Source organism: Oryzias latipes, chromosome 10, assembly GCF_002234675.1.
Source record: "Oryzias latipes chromosome 10, ASM223467v1".
In the NCBI taxonomy this organism is placed as follows: domain Eukaryota; kingdom Metazoa; phylum Chordata; class Actinopteri; order Beloniformes; family Adrianichthyidae; genus Oryzias; species Oryzias latipes.
Genome location: NC_019868.2, coordinates 15,493,555 through 15,509,310, shown reverse-complemented (window position 1 = coordinate 15,509,310; position 15,756 = coordinate 15,493,555). Strand labels below are relative to the sequence as shown.

Below are 15,756 nucleotides of genomic sequence, written 5' to 3'. Positions count from 1 at the left end.
CACAATATGTTCAAAGAAATAAGGAAAAATGGTTACTTAATGGACTACTTTAAAAGAGAAATAAATGTAAAAAATGTGAAAACAAAAACTATATATTTGGACAAATCAATGTTTATACCTCAAGATTTTGCTTGAGAAAATACAGCAGATGCTGCTCTTCACTCATTAGGTTGACCAACTTGTTTTAAGCTCCATGCTGGAACGTTTGCCGCAGCGTGAAGATGTCAAACAAGTTAATTACATCAGATTTTTCACAACCTCCGAATTGCATCAGTTAATTGCTGTATCCCATAGCTCCCTTTAGGATGAACTCCCATTTTTCATTTTCACTCCTCATTAGCTTTTCCCCTAATCCTGTTCACATAAAAACTTGATGTTACTATTATATCCTGGGAGGTTGCAGTAATTTATCAGTTATTTCCTAGTGAGAACCCTTCTGGGATTTTAGATTGATTTCCTTCTTATCTACTCCTGTTGCTCAATGAAAGCTTTTAAAACTACCAAAGAAAGATGACCTAAAGACACTTTTAAATTGATTTCTGTTCTGATAAAATATTTAATGTTTCTTTCATACCAGTGCAACCCATTACCAAGTTAAATGCAGAACAAGCTATCTGGTTTGTGGTTTGGATGTTTTTTGAAGATTGAGGATGATGCAACCCATACCCATTAAACCACTAGGAGCTTTCTGGCATGTGGATTTGCTAAATTATGCATTGCCACCAGTAGCTACATAATAGTGGCCTGAGATGAGATAGCAATAGGCTATAGCTGAAAATATTTTAATAGTGTGAATCCATGATTAAAGCAGAACATGGTGAAAATAGAAAAAGCTCTATAAGCTCTGCAAAAGTCGTTCTAAGCTTAGTTAAAGTGCACGAAAAAACTCCAAGGTGAAAGACAACATGAATGGTGTTGGAAGACCAAATATTTCAGCTGGAAACAAGGCCCTATTATAGCAACTGGATCAAAAACAAATTAGACTTTTAAACACCTTTGTACCAGGGAGAGACACAGGTTGATTACATTTTGTGAAGGTGTTTTCATTTGAAAGAGATCAGCAATTGAAAAGTTGTTGCTGGGGAGAGAGTAGCCAGATAGCAGAGGATGGTGGCGTGAGGGAGATTCTCGTAGTGAGGAAGATGAGGAGGAGTTAAAAACAGCTTTGGGATATCAGGAGGTTCTCCCAGATTATTGAACAGCTATAATTAAAGTAATTGCGGTGATTGGAAGGCTGGTTTGTCATCAGGAATGAGGAAACCTGAGAAGGAGACTTGGTGGTAGAAGGAAGAAGCTACGAGAAAATGTTCAACCATAGAGTGGAAAAGGAAGCTTTTGTGGAGCAGGAAGAAGCAAAACTCAATAAGGATGAACTGAGGAAGGAAAGGTTAAAAAGTGGAGAAGCAGTTGGTCTTTACAACAGCTGTGGACATAGGGAAGTGTTCAGGAAAGATGGGATTGAAGTTTCTGACTGGGCTGTTCAACAAACTCTTAGAGAGTGAGAGGAGGGCTGAATGGGTGTGAGGTGTACAGAGAAGCTGACGAGTCACACAGCAAAGCTAAAGGGAAGTGTACCATACATCCCAGCAATGTTAAAGTTTGTCAAAGGACCAGTGAACAGCTGGGTTTGATCGTGTTAAAAGCTGAACTAATTTATACCGTCCCATGCAAATGTTAACCTTTTAATACAGAAATCTGTCAATGCTGATACCGTTGTGCGTCCCTGCAATACATGATAGAAATTTTGAAACTAAACAGTGATATCCAAATGTAACTGAGTAAGAGTACTGCTTTTTATATTATAGTAAAAGTTACAAGGTGAAAAAAAAAAACTACTCAGAAATACAATTTTTACCAGACTACCATTTTCCTCCTCTATGAAGGAGTACATCAGAGAGGTTAGACTGAGCAAGAAAAATATTGAGAACAGGATTAAATGGAAGCGAATGACACACTGTGGCGACACCTTAAAGGAGTAGCTGATAGGCAAAGAAGATGTATCAGAGACAGACATCCCATAATTGGATCAAGTTACCTGAACATTCCTGCTGTGGACGCTCCTGTACAAAAATATCGGGAAGAATATCTTAGATCATTAGATATTCTAAACATCCCATATTTGAACAAAAACTATGGTTAACATGTGTCCTACCTATCATTAAATAACCCAACAACATACAAATGTTCCACAGTTTAGGATGCACAATAAAGACTGTCAGTAATAAAAATGTCAAAGATCCTTTAGTTTTTTTTGTTTTCTTGTTAGTTTTTTAAACATTTAAGACAACCCCATATCATTTTTTTAAAGTGTGCACATTGTTATGTATATATTTTTTGTTTGAATAAAAAGGGAAATTTTATTCTCTCGTTCTGATTAAACACTTACTCAACAGTTCTTCTGGGTTCATTCAAATAAATTGATAGTTTGAAGTAGAACAAAGTCTCTTTTTTTCTTTTTGATTTCAGTATAAGATTGCACAGTATTATGAGTCAAACACACAGAAAAGGTTTTGTATAATTTGGGTTTTTATCTTTTCTCAGCACAGTAATGGAGTTGCTCCTACCTTTGTCCAATATTGGGTTAATTGGTGATTTTAAATGGCTGTCAGTGGGTTCCCCATCATGGTTTGACAACCTGCTGAGAACAGGAAGAAAAGAAAGAGTAAGCATAGAAGATGTGTGAATTCTCACATAGGTTATGCATTTATGTAACAAAAAATGAACGATTTGTATATTATCATCATTGGCTTAATGGTCGTATGTGTGCAAATTGATGTATACATGTAATTCAACTTGTGATAATTGACTGCAAAAAATCCAGTTCAGCATTAATCAAATTTAGTCAAGATTGAACAGGCTTAGTTTATACAGACACACACAAACACACACACACACCCAAACACACACCCACACACACACACACTCACTTACTCAGTTGATGTTGTGTCATTGCTACAGTGTTTTCTTTTTTTTTACATTTCTGTTTGTCACTTAAGTTATTTCTGTAGTTACTTTACATTTACGTCTTACACTCTACTCTCAATAAAAACTGTACTTGTGGTTGTCTTCTTTCTTTTTCTTAAAAGTTCTATTCCACACAGTGTGTTATAGATGTACAATCTTGCACTGGTTCATAGTGTCTCCTTTAGCAGTACAATATTACTTTTAAAAAATACAGTACTTTCTATGTAAAAAAGACTTTATGTAAAAAAGACTTTTTCTTGGACAATTTAGAGACATAACCGACATCATTGTGTTGTTGATTGTTCAGTAAATTTTGTAATTAAGGTGGACACACGGGTGTGAGCAAAGAGGATGCTGAAAAATAGGTTAGATGGAGGAGGATGATTCGCTGTGATGACCCCTAAAGGGAGATGCCAAAAGACAAATGAAACATTCAGAGAGGAAAGTGATTTCCTACATCTGTTATTTATTCAAGAGTAAAATCACTTTTTGCACACACACAAAAAAAAGCAAAAAAGAACAAAAGACACAAGTCGGAAATACCAGGTTCAAGTTCTTGCTGAAAGAAGCATGTAAGAACTTAAACTACTTGGGTGGGGTAAATAGGACACACATTTGAATTTCTGTCTTATCTGGTCATGACGTGGCTGGGACCTTGCCATTACTGGACTAATTCAAAAAGGACATTTCCACCAAGACAGCTGTTCATTGCATGCACTGGACAATTGCTGGCAATTGACATCTGCAATTACACTGAGTTCACTTTTCCCCTTTTAGCTTATCTTACACACCAGTTCCTTTCCACTTATGACCAAAAAGGCTTCCTACCATATTTCCAGCTCACGTTGGGGCTCATTTACATTTAAAACAATCTTTTTTGTGTTCTGTTAGATTGCAAGTTTCTATGTGAAATAATCATGTCTCACTTAAGGAAATGATGATCGTGTTGATTGGCCCAAGGTAAATGACATTTTTTAGAACTTATTTTCTCAAATGTATTCACCTTCCCTGGAAGTAATGTGGTCCACACACCAGCCTCCTTAACATCTGCAGTTCAAGCAGGGATGAAGGAATTAATGATGTGTGGTATTAGAGCCAAAACTTCAAAGAAGGCATTCCGTAGACGTGAGACTGATGCTAAATGGTTAAAAAGAAGCATTTGATGTTTCTTCATTTGATGATAAAATATCTTAATGAAGGGTCAGACACCTGTATAAGAAAAAGTAAGTATTTTAGGACCAGCAAAAAAGTTTGGTGTGTTGTACATTAATTTTTTTGTCTTATGTTATGTTGGTAGGTCACAAAACGCCACTTTAAAATATGAGCTTTTTACTTTTAAGGCCTGTTCACACCGGGACGAATTTCGCCGGCGATTTTCGCCGACGTTTAACGCCTCGTGACTAAACAAAGGGCCCCAATGAGAGTGTGCACACCGACGCGAAAAAACGCCACGCGTTAAAGCGTCAAAAAAAAAAAACGCCTCGGGTTCGTTTTTTTTTTTCGACGCGTCGCGTCGAAATCTACTCGACCAATGAGAATGGCGCTTTTGCTCACGTGTCTGGAGCTTCTGAAGTTACAGTAAAACACAACTTGGGGGCGCTCAAACACAAAACTGCCTTGCTGAGCACACATACCAGCGAAGAAGATAGACGCCAAGTAGCGTCTACACAGCCGCGAAGCAATAATGACGGACATTCTAAAACATCCCCGAACCAAGCACCAGTTGGAGCTACTGGTGCTTGAAATATTCATGTTTTCTTTGTTTGATTCTGACAAGCGCGTAAATACTTGCTCTCTTCTTCTGAGTGAAAAGTGACTTTAAGAAGCATAAAGTTGCGCAGCGCCACCTTGTGTACAGGAGTATTTCTGTTTTACATTAAGCGCCATCTAATGTCAGGGAATGAAATTGCATGTTCACTCCACTCATCGTCAGCGAAAATCGCCTGGGTGTGAACACAAAAAACGTGGCGAAAAACGCTGGCGAATAACGCCTGGCGAATATTCGTCCCGGTGTGTACGGGCCTTAAACGTAAAATAAACATAAAGTAAAGAAGCACTTAGGGAAAAATAAGTCAGTCGTGTTTGAGAGTAAGGAAATAAAAAAGCAAACTGACCTTTAATATCTAAAGACAGAAATTTGAGCAACGATAATTTTCAGAGACATTTAAGAAAGCGGATTTGGTCCAAAAGCATTCATATTTGTATAGAATTCTCATGCTTTTAAACTCTACTGATGTTAAACAGTACAAGCCTGATACTCGTTTTTTCTTCTAAAATGAAGCTTAATTTTCTTAATTTTACTATTTTGTTGATAGAACATGATTTATTTATTTATCGTTAGTCTCACAAATGACCCTAAAACTCTTGGGCATTTAGAATACTCTCATCTAATATTTAGTTTAAACTTTTGACAAAGACGGTGTATTATGAGGAGCGTGGAATCAGTTAGAATCATAATCAAAATTCCAGATAAAAGAATTATTAAGATAGGACAATTATAGGAGATTGAGGCTTTTTACCTACACATGTTTTGTCAGCTGCAGCCTTGCTTGAAGGTGTCAACCGCCTGCTGTGTGTCCCAAACATTTTTGACAGAATAGACCTGTCAAGTCTGACTGACCACAGTCCCCATCGCCTGGTGGTCCTGGGAGGAAGGTATCCTGGGTGATAGCATGAGTGGCCCCTTCCTGGTTATATGTTTTTTTTTTTATTAGTGGAGGGTTATTGTTTTAAAAGACCTGGGTGTCTAAAAAGATTTTAAAAACAGAAAGCAAAAGAAAAGATCCTTAAATTCACCCTAATCGGATCTTTGCTAAATGAATAACTGTAAATTGAAAGAATATATAAAACATTAGATACAAGTTGACAGATTTGAGTGAAAGATCCGAGAGACTATCAACATCACTCAATGTAAAAATAAAAAAATAAATGACAGATTACCATGAACTTTGTTTTTACACCACTATTAGCTTATTCCTCACCTTTTTTTCGCCAACAGGGATTTGCCGAGTATACAAATTGTATTAAAATCCAGGATTCGAGTGACTTTGAAGCAACAAACAAGTCCAGAAAATAAATGTTTTTATATGTTCCTTGTATTCTCAAAAGCTTTTGGTTTACCCAAACAAGAAGCTGCTTTTTTGGTGGTTTCTGTTATCTTTCTCAAGTTCTTGGGCTTCAGCACACCTTTGTGGACAAAGACAGCAATGACTATTGATTAGCAACAGTTGTGTGGCCCTGGCTTAGTGTACTCCAATGAAAGATTTTCCCACATCTCCTCCTGCAGCTGTACACAAAACAGTTCCCAATCTATTATTAGAAATGCTCTTGCAGAACTTCTGAGTCAGCTGCAGCACTTCAAATATGACAAACCTTTTAGCCTCCAGCAAGTGACAAAGGATGGAGAGCGTTATGAAAAATGAAGGGTATGTTTCTAGTGCAGGCTAGGATATATTAAACACAAGTAGTACTACTAAATAGCTTGCAGAATAGGGATATTTAAGCCATAGATTCTGCTTAAACAAGACAAAGAGGGCAAAATGGAAACCCAGAGAGCAGGAAAAGAAGGAAGGAGTATAGAAAGGATTTGATAGCACGTGCAAACAAGCATTAGAGCGAATGTGGAAAGTCAGACTGGTGTATGATGCACAAAAAGTGTTCTTAAAAAGAGGCTCCATCTATCCAAAACTTTTCTTGTATCCATACTTAGACAGCCGTGAGCATGCTTTAGACATGTTTAAAATCAACAATAACATGTTCAGAACTGGACAAGACAAGCCAAAACATTTTTTGGACATATGAAATATCTTGAACAAAAATTTATTTTTTTAAATTGACTCTCTGTTTCTCGTCGATTTGATTTTCTGGAAGAAAGAAAAAAGTCTAAATGAACAAATATGTATCATAAATGACTTCAGGTTTCATACACTTTAACCTTTTCATGTCTCAGCTGTGAAGAGACGAAGATTGCAAGGTCACTGACCAGCGAGTATGTATTTTTATGATCAAATTAGGAAGTCTATTCGGTCAGGAAACTTTTATTACTTGTATTGATTTTTTTGTCCTTTTTTGGTCTCCCTCCAATCTCAGAGTCTTTCATCAGAAGCACCTTTGATTTGGAAGCTGTCTGGTGTGATTTTTATTTTCAATGACAGTGGGACCTCAACTACTGGGGTTTAAACATTTAGCATGTGTCCTTTGGTACATTTTAGTAAGAACTGTATATTTAAACAACAACCACAAATGTGCACCTGACTTACACGATCCATCCTTTAATCTTGTATCTCTGCTTAGTCCAGGGTACAGGGTCAGTAGGTATCTTATCCTGACTACCTTAAGGTGAAGGCTGGATACACTGAATAGATGGGTGGGCCATTTCAGATTATTCTTTGTGTTTAATTTCATTGTTTTAGCTGAAGGGCGTGAGTCGAGCCTTCCCCCAGCTATCCCCTAGTTCCATCTAGATGAAGCCCATCTGCTACACCATTCAAAAGTGTAGTTGTAGCGTTAGATACAGTAATTAATCTCTATTCGTTCTGGTACATCACCAGTCCGTCCTAGGAAAAAGGTCCCTCCTTTGTGTGGACATCCCATAGGTTTCTTCTTTTTTTTTACCTGAATCCATTTTTTTAGGCATTTTTCCTTACTGAGAAGGAAGGTCTGAGGGCAGGGATGCCCAGTTTAGCATAATCTGTTTATTTTAGTTTATCCATACCTATTGTATTTTATGACTAATTTCATGTTCTTATACAAGTACCAGTATGAATCCCATTGAGACAACAATGTTGTAATATTGGGCAATATAAATAAATTTGAATTGAATAGAATTAACCTTTTAACACTGTGACAGGAACTGTGATAGAAAAGCAACACACATTATTTGAACTACTTTACTTCAGACAGGTTAGGTAATAATGTAATTCCAATGGAGTCTGATGTTGGCAAAGCCACTTTTCTCCACGTTAGAATCAATTTACGTTGATTGCACAAACACTTCACAAAAATAAAGCATATCGGCGAAAATATGCTTTACTCTGCTTCAGAATTGCGTAAATGGTTGAAGAGTTACAAAAAGAATGTCAACAGGCTTAAAAGTTTTTTTTATTTCAAACTTACTTGGCACAGCAGTTAACAAATATGAGTCTTTTGCAGGACAGCAATCGAAAACTAAACCTTTGAGTTTTGCTTTTGTTTGATACCTTCATTATCTTCATAGGCACTTAGAGTGCTTTAACACTGGAATGAACTGAGTTGTCTAAACTAGATAAAGGTGAGAATTTAAGACATTCTTTGTTTGTTCAAACTAAATCCTTTGGAGCACTTCCTCTCTAGCATATGTGGCTATTGCTGCTTTATGAATTTCAAGTCGCTATAGAAATTTTTTAAAAGAGAGTGAGCAAATATTTTTGATGACCCGACATCTGAGTAGCACTCCCCTCTATGGCAAGGAAGTGTTTCAGTACAAGGAATCTAAAAACTTGAGACTATCTCTAGTTGACATCAAGGTTAAGACTGGTGGAAAATGGAAAGTCAATGAAGCAGTGGACACCAAGCAGAATCAGAGCGGCATTCGCAGAAACTGTTGGTTGCCTGGCTGCCAGCCACACATAGAGAGCCTTCCAACAAATGACTGCAAAGGGCAAAGAAACACTTGAACTGGTGCAAAAGAAGTAAAGGCTGGAGATGAGGAACAGTGTGCCAGGAAAATAGTATGATTGTGGCAGCAGAGCACATGGACAAGGTAAGATCTTTCTCTCAAAAGACCTGAGCTGACCTGGAGAAGGCTGATCCCTGCCACATCCAGTTTTTCATCCAGTCTGTTTATAATAGTCCATCATATCAGTGAAAAGAAGGGAGAAAAATGCAGAGATGGTGGGGTACTGTTGGAGACAGGTGGTGTGCAAAGGGTTTACACTGAGATAGAGAAAGGGCCATTGTAGGAAAGTTCCTCTGCTGAGCTGATAGCTTGGAACATGTAAGGACACACAAAAAAAAGCCATCAGGACAAAGGTTGCAGATTAAAACCTCTGAGGTGCTGTAGATTTGGAGGGAGAAGCAGTGCGCCAATAATTGATCACTTCCAATCAAGTCATAAATTGAAAGACACAAAATCCCTTGTGATATGTCCAAGACAGTGCATTATCAGAAGTATAAAAAAATATATAACTCACAACAGATGTTTGAATTGTTCTTCAGGTTGATTATTAATCTCCTTTTATCTTTTTGCTGCTTTCTACCGCTTAAAAAAACCTACATAAACTTTCATTTTTGTTTTTTGCAATCACAGAGCACTGCATTACAATCTGTTCACATTTCTAGTTTCAAAGTTAGTCTATCTAATTAGCCACAAGGGCCTAATTAGACTTAAAACTCAATTTTAGGAACTTAAGGATTCAGGATTCTTAATTTCAGTTACAAGGACTACATTTATATGCATCACAATATTTCAAAATAAGATTGAACAGTTAAAAATACATATTTAAGTTCAATACTTTTTTTGATTAACTTATGCTAGATGGGAATTGTTCTAGCTAAGACATGTTAAATGTGTTCATTTTATTTGAAAAAGTCCAGCCTGAAAAACCTTCTTTATAACAACAGCTTGCTTTCAAAGGGGTGCAGTGACATGCACAGTGTGGTTTTTACATTTTAATTACCGTAGTCTTTCCATCAGTGGAGAGATTTTATCAAAGAAAGAATGAGCATAATTTGTTTCTCCACTCTGCACTTGTTTAACATTTTACGAAAAAACACAGAAAAAAACAAGGCATAAGAGCTGGCTGTCATTTCCTCGTGAGAAATGACAGGCGTTAAAATTAAAGGGTTAGTCATGACATTAGAAGCTGCTGAATGTGTTTTATTAAAAATGTAGCTTGAAACCCTTACATTTATTATTACTGCTGCTGCATATATAAGCACGCTTTTCTGAAAATTACTAAACCCAAGTTAAACAGTATAGTAATTTTTGTGTCAATGCAAATGAAGTCGCTGATTAAATCCCTCTTCTGCTACCAACTGTTTATTGGCCAGAGATACATTATACTACATTTTTTAATCTGTGGCCCTATATGTTTTTAAATGTTAACAATACATGTTATAACTAGAAATGAAAATTATTCTCCACCTAAACTCTATGAAGCTCTAAGTGTCATTTCCAATTAGCTTAAAGAAAATCTACATTCCATAGATTTTGATTACTCGTCCTTTCCTTAAGGCATCATCACTGTTCTTTTCCACACATTTATTTACATCATGTCATACAATATATAAATATTTAAAACATCTTTTATATAGAATTGCATCCTTATTTAAAATAAAAGAACCACAAACCACAGCAAGTGTATTTTAAATCTCTTGTTTTATGAATAATGGAGTCATAAAGAACAGAACTGCTGACAGGCAAACGGGATGTTAAATCTTAATGAGGTCTGTTTGTGTGAGAATTTAGTGCGGATGCCTTTTGAGCCTCAGTGATTGACCTCTTATGTAAAATTTAACATCGGTTCAACATCCCCCTTCTTACTTATCTGTTTGTATTTCAAGCTTTCAATTGAGTTGCTTTACTTTAAAGGAGAATTGAGTGGAGCTGTGTTCAGTATTTTCCTACAAAAAACTTTTTTTTTTAAAGTATGTTTTTTTGTATAGGATTTTTTTTCAAATATAACTTGTTGGGTTAAAGTTATACAGTAGAAAATGTGTACATTTATTCAAATAGCATTTTATTCAAAATCATCAACCCTTCTTCCACTAGTTTGCTCGTTTTCCTGGGTGTCAACTCTTCAACTCCTCCTTTGTTTATTTCCTGCTATGCCAAATTCAGCATGCGACAGATATTGCTGGAGGCTTCCTGTTTATTAAAGTTTTTGACAATCCATTCTGACTAGTTGCATACAGTGATGCTTAGTTAGCAGCCCTCGGCATCAGTTTTTAACATGAAGGGTTCCCCTGGAGTCTAATTTTTCAGCTTGAAGGAGTCTTTGATAGACTTCAAAGTCTTTCAATTTTTGAAACAGTCCCCCATGGGCCTTTAGCCCGTGTTTTTCTAAGATGATGTCACACTTGAGGGATATGTTGCCACAGTAACCCAAAGCTTGCTCCACTATGATGTCCAAACGTCCATCTAGTCTATTGATAACTCCAAATGTATTGTTTTAAAATGCATTAATCATCATTGGGGTATGAATGACATTCAGACAAATAAAGGTGGTCTCCTTTTATATTGTATACATAAAGGACATTAATGATAAAACTCACAACCAGCACAATATTTTGATTTTATTTTTATTTTTTTACTGAAACTTAAATGAAGTGAAGCTTTGGCCCAATTTCTATAAGGGATATCTCCCTCACTTCTGGGTACACTGGGTTCTTACATCACTCATCAGTTAAACTTCCATTCAAAACAATATCTAAATTCCTCACCTTTTCTTCTCGGCTAATCACAATCATAATTTTGCTTTTAAATTCATAGATATTTATCTCTCTACATTCTAGAGGGTTTTGCTGGGCCTCCTCGACGCCGTCCTCCACCTGGACCAATGCTTTGTCCTGGACTGACTTTATTTGTCTATAGCAGGGGTGCCCAAGTCCTACATGTTTTCCAACCATCCAGCCATTGAAGCTCCTCATTGGCTAAGCCCACCCGATCCAGGTAATTAATAGCAGATAATATGTTTTAATTTATCAAACCCCTTTAATACTTGCCCAACTCCCCCTCACATTTGTGCATTCAACTTTACCTTGGAATTCATGTGTTAAATCCTTCCCATAATGTGTTAATGCATAATATGTTCCACTGAATGTGTTGTTTTGTCTTGCTTTTTACATACATTTCAACTATTTTATGGCCTTTATTGGGCTTTATTGGATATATTTTAACATTTAAAAATGTTCTTCTTCATTAAAAAATGCTGGCCAACACAAACTGTAAAATGTCCAAACAAAGTGTTCTTTGAGCAAGTACAATTGATTTTATCTTTGAGGTGTAGAAAAATCTTCCTGTTGCAGTTTCTATTAGCACTTGCTGTTCCCATCAAAACACCATTCAGTATGCATGGGAATGCTGAAAACGGTATATGATTTCACTTTTCTTGAGTCCTAATGTTATTTAGCAACAGTTGTGAACAGAAATCAAGGTCAACGCAGTGTGTGCAAATGATGGCTTGGGCTTTAACTTTGGGTTGGATAATTTTTTGTATTAGACTTTACAGTTTTTGACTTGGGCTTCATTAAGACATACTAAACTGTTTTTTTTTTTCTTGTAGCTTTTTTCCATTATCGAATAAAAGCTTTTTAAAAGAAAAGCTGGCAGTCAGACCAAACAGAAAACACATAGGCCACTTTTCCCTTTTCCTAGGATCTTTAAATGTTACTGATCGTTGAAAGGAGCTTCAATTGTCCACCGCTTTAATGTGTTTTTCTTCTTTTTCCTTATTTTCTTTGCAATGTTTCCTCTCTTCCTACTTTTTATCTGACATGCTTTTGTACTTTTAATAATTTCTTAGCGGACCAGTGACATGGACTTATCTCAAAGCCCATACTGGTTATCACACTGCAGGTTCTAAGGTAAAAACTGGGAGAGCCACACATTACTCTAATAATTAGAAACATGCAAAGCTGCTTAGCCTTAGACCTTAATTAAAGCCTATAGATTAAATCCCCCTGTGCACATATAGGTGTGATTGTGTACATGTACTTGTCAGTGGATGTGATTTCATTACCATTGACAATGGCCTTATCATAAGCAGTGGAGAAACTCATTAAAGAAAAACCCACAGTCTTGTCTTGTTTGCTTTGGTGTAATTACCCATCATATTGTCACTGCACATAGTAATGTCTTTGGGAAAAAAAATGGATGCAAGTAAATTGCTGGTGATTAAATCTAGACCTAAAACATAATGTTTTTAAATCCTGAATGAAACAATTGATGTCACTAACATTTAAATACAGTATGTCAAGTACAAGCCTCCAGTTAAAGGTATCAAATATCCATCACTTAGGCCCTGCCTCGGGGGTGTTCCTCATTAATCTTCTTTCAATTATATTGGCTTGTCACCAACCAAGAGTGAAGAAATGGGATGCCTTTTTTGATAAGGTTGTTTTAACAAAATTGGATAATCATTATAAAGTTTTTGCTTTTATTAATAATTTATTCACTTGATACAGGCAATCTACCAGAACACTTATTCTCATTTAAAGTGGAGGGCTTTACTTCGATACATAGTTTCATTATTTAGTGTTGCAAGTGAGAAAAAGCACAAGAGGATACCATTTAAAAAAAAAAAATTCAAAAAAGCAGATGATTTCAAAAACATCAAAATTTGTTTTCATGTTTTAGCTTTTGATACCTTTCCTGATTAGTTTTGCTCATTTTACAGATAAGTGGATGTTCCAGCATCCACTCGTGGCCATGAGTTGTGGGTTGTGAACTATTAAGATCATGAATGCTGGCAGCCAAAATGAGATTTCTTCATTAGAGGGCTGGGGTCTTCACAGAGACTGAATGAACAGTTCAGCATTTCAGGAAGAGCTGCTACCCTTCTATAATATTCCACACTTTTTTGGCATGTGACCTACTCTTAAGACGACAACGTCTTAAAGATCTACCTGTAAAAACACATATATATATATATATATATATATATATATATATATATATATATATATATATATATATATATATATATTATTGATTGCCAAAACCTCAGCCTTCAGTAAGAAAGCCTAATACACTCTTTTTAAGATATCTCTTCATGATTCTCTCACTGGAAAAAAGATAAGGGACTGAATTCAGACGACGCTGTTGTTTCTTTGAAGGGCAATATTGGGTTGTAGTGAATTTAATTCCAAAATCGAGCTGATATCTCCCCAAGTTCTTAGCATAAAATTTCCCTTTGTGTTTCAAACAGACCGCCTGTCTTAATGAGCTGGGGTGCAGAGAGAGTAACACAAAGAGATTAAAAAGGCAGAATTTTGCAAACTATAAAGATAGATCTGATTAACTCAAAGAGAAACTTCATTGGATATGCTTCAGAAAAATTGTGCACCTACGGAGAACGATAGATTTTGTCCCCCGTGACTTTCTTTGAAAATTACTTGGTGGGTTGGGGGTTTTCTTTTGGCTTAACATTGACAGCATAAACCTCATGAACCAATAAAACTCTGGCAGTGAATGTCTCACCACCCAGCTTCTCTTACTGGTCTTGTTCAGTAACATTCAGTCTGCACAGATCAGCTGAACCCTAACTTAAGTATGGTAGTGGACTAAGATGTTCCAATAGCCCTCTAAATGTCTTTTCCTCATTATGACATGTTTATTCATCTTTAGGGGTCACGGGGCTGCTGAAGCCTTTCCCGGTCACTTGGGGGCAAAGGCACCAGACAAAGGCACCCTGGAAAGGTCACCAGTCTGTCGCAGGGCTACAAATCACTCACCCATTCACACTCACATTAACCCCTATGTACAATTTAGTGTAACCAATTAATGAAGCATGTTTTTGGACGGTGGGAGGAAGCCGGCACTGGCTCTGGCAACGCCGTGACCCCAAAAGGTATACAGTGGGTTTAGAAAAGGAATTAATGTCTTTTTGGTAACTTTAGGGTTTCATCATCACTGCAATTCCATTGAATAATACTATCATATGTGAATCTTTGGTTGTGAGGAGAACTTAAAACTTAAAGATGAACTAAAACTTTATCAAATCCCAAACCAACAATTGTTTATTTTTAACATTTTGTTCATAAATGCATTTGTTGCACATGGAAAAGTCTTATATCGTAATGCTTTTAATCAAGTTACCGGTAGGTGTAAAGCTATTTAAGACTTAGGGAAAGGTATTCAGAGGTTACAATAAAAAGTTTGTCAATATGAGACTTGGGCCCAATGCTGGTGGTTGTTTCACTAATCGAAGGTCAGTCTATCAGCTGTCCCCGACCAACCCTCCTTCCTCATACGACCACTTATTGGCGAGGGGGGGTCAGCCTGCAATGCACCTCAGGGGTGAGATACTCGGCAGTGGACCCCACATCCCATGGTTGCTGCATGGATTTGGGCACTTGCCCTCTCGGTTTTTAATTCCACCTCAGACATGTAGGACCCTTGTACGGAGGCTGCTTGGACCTTAGACATTTAGGGACCCTTGGTGAGAGGGTGCTTGGACATCACCGTAAGGGTGGCTGCCATTGTGATGGCAAACTGGCATCCTGTTAACTAAGAGAGAGGCTCAACAGCCCTATTCAAATAAGCAAACATCAAAGAAAAGGCCTAAATTGATTTGACAGCACAAGTACTTACAAGAGTTATCACTTCTCGTAGTTATTATCCAGCAATTGAGGCAAAGTAATCCCCTGCAAACTTGACTGCTAAGATTCTAGTGGTTTTCGCAGAAGTAATTTTTTAGAGATGTAAATCTGACAGTTTGACTGCAGTCTGAGGGGAATATGTTTCACTCCTCACAGCACAGGATATTCATCAAGTTTGTCAGAACAACTGAAAGATCCCTCGTCGACCAGGAGAGCAGGGTCATCACTTGTCACTCTGCCTTCCACCAGACACCTGGAGAGTGCAAGGACTGAAGGACAACGATGACCCAGGGTTGTTACTACCTGGCAGATTGCTGAATTATTTATTTTCATTATATATATTCTTTCCGCTTTCAAGGGCAGAACAGTATCTCAACCGGACTCATGTTTAAAGTTTATGCAAGTTTATGTATGTGCTTGTCTGGGTATTTGCCTGCAAAACGACATGATAAAATGGTCAAGCCTCTACATTCAATCAATTTCACATGCCTT

The 15,756-nt window shown here is 36.9% G+C and overlaps 1 long non-coding RNA gene across 1 annotated transcript in view; it reads right to left on the bottom strand.

Annotated features, from left to right (window-relative positions):
- Nucleotides 1–2,001: 2,001 nt before the first annotated feature.
- The window catches only part of LOC110015753, a 29,541-nt gene continuing 15,786 nt past the window's right edge, over nucleotides 2,002–15,756 (bottom strand). The window contains exons 3-4 of the long non-coding RNA XR_002290996.1: nucleotides 2,565–2,638; nucleotides 2,002–2,060 (exon numbers count right to left, since the gene is read on the bottom strand). This is a non-coding gene — a long non-coding RNA (uncharacterized LOC110015753). The remainder of the gene's footprint in view (nucleotides 2,061–2,564; nucleotides 2,639–15,756) is intronic.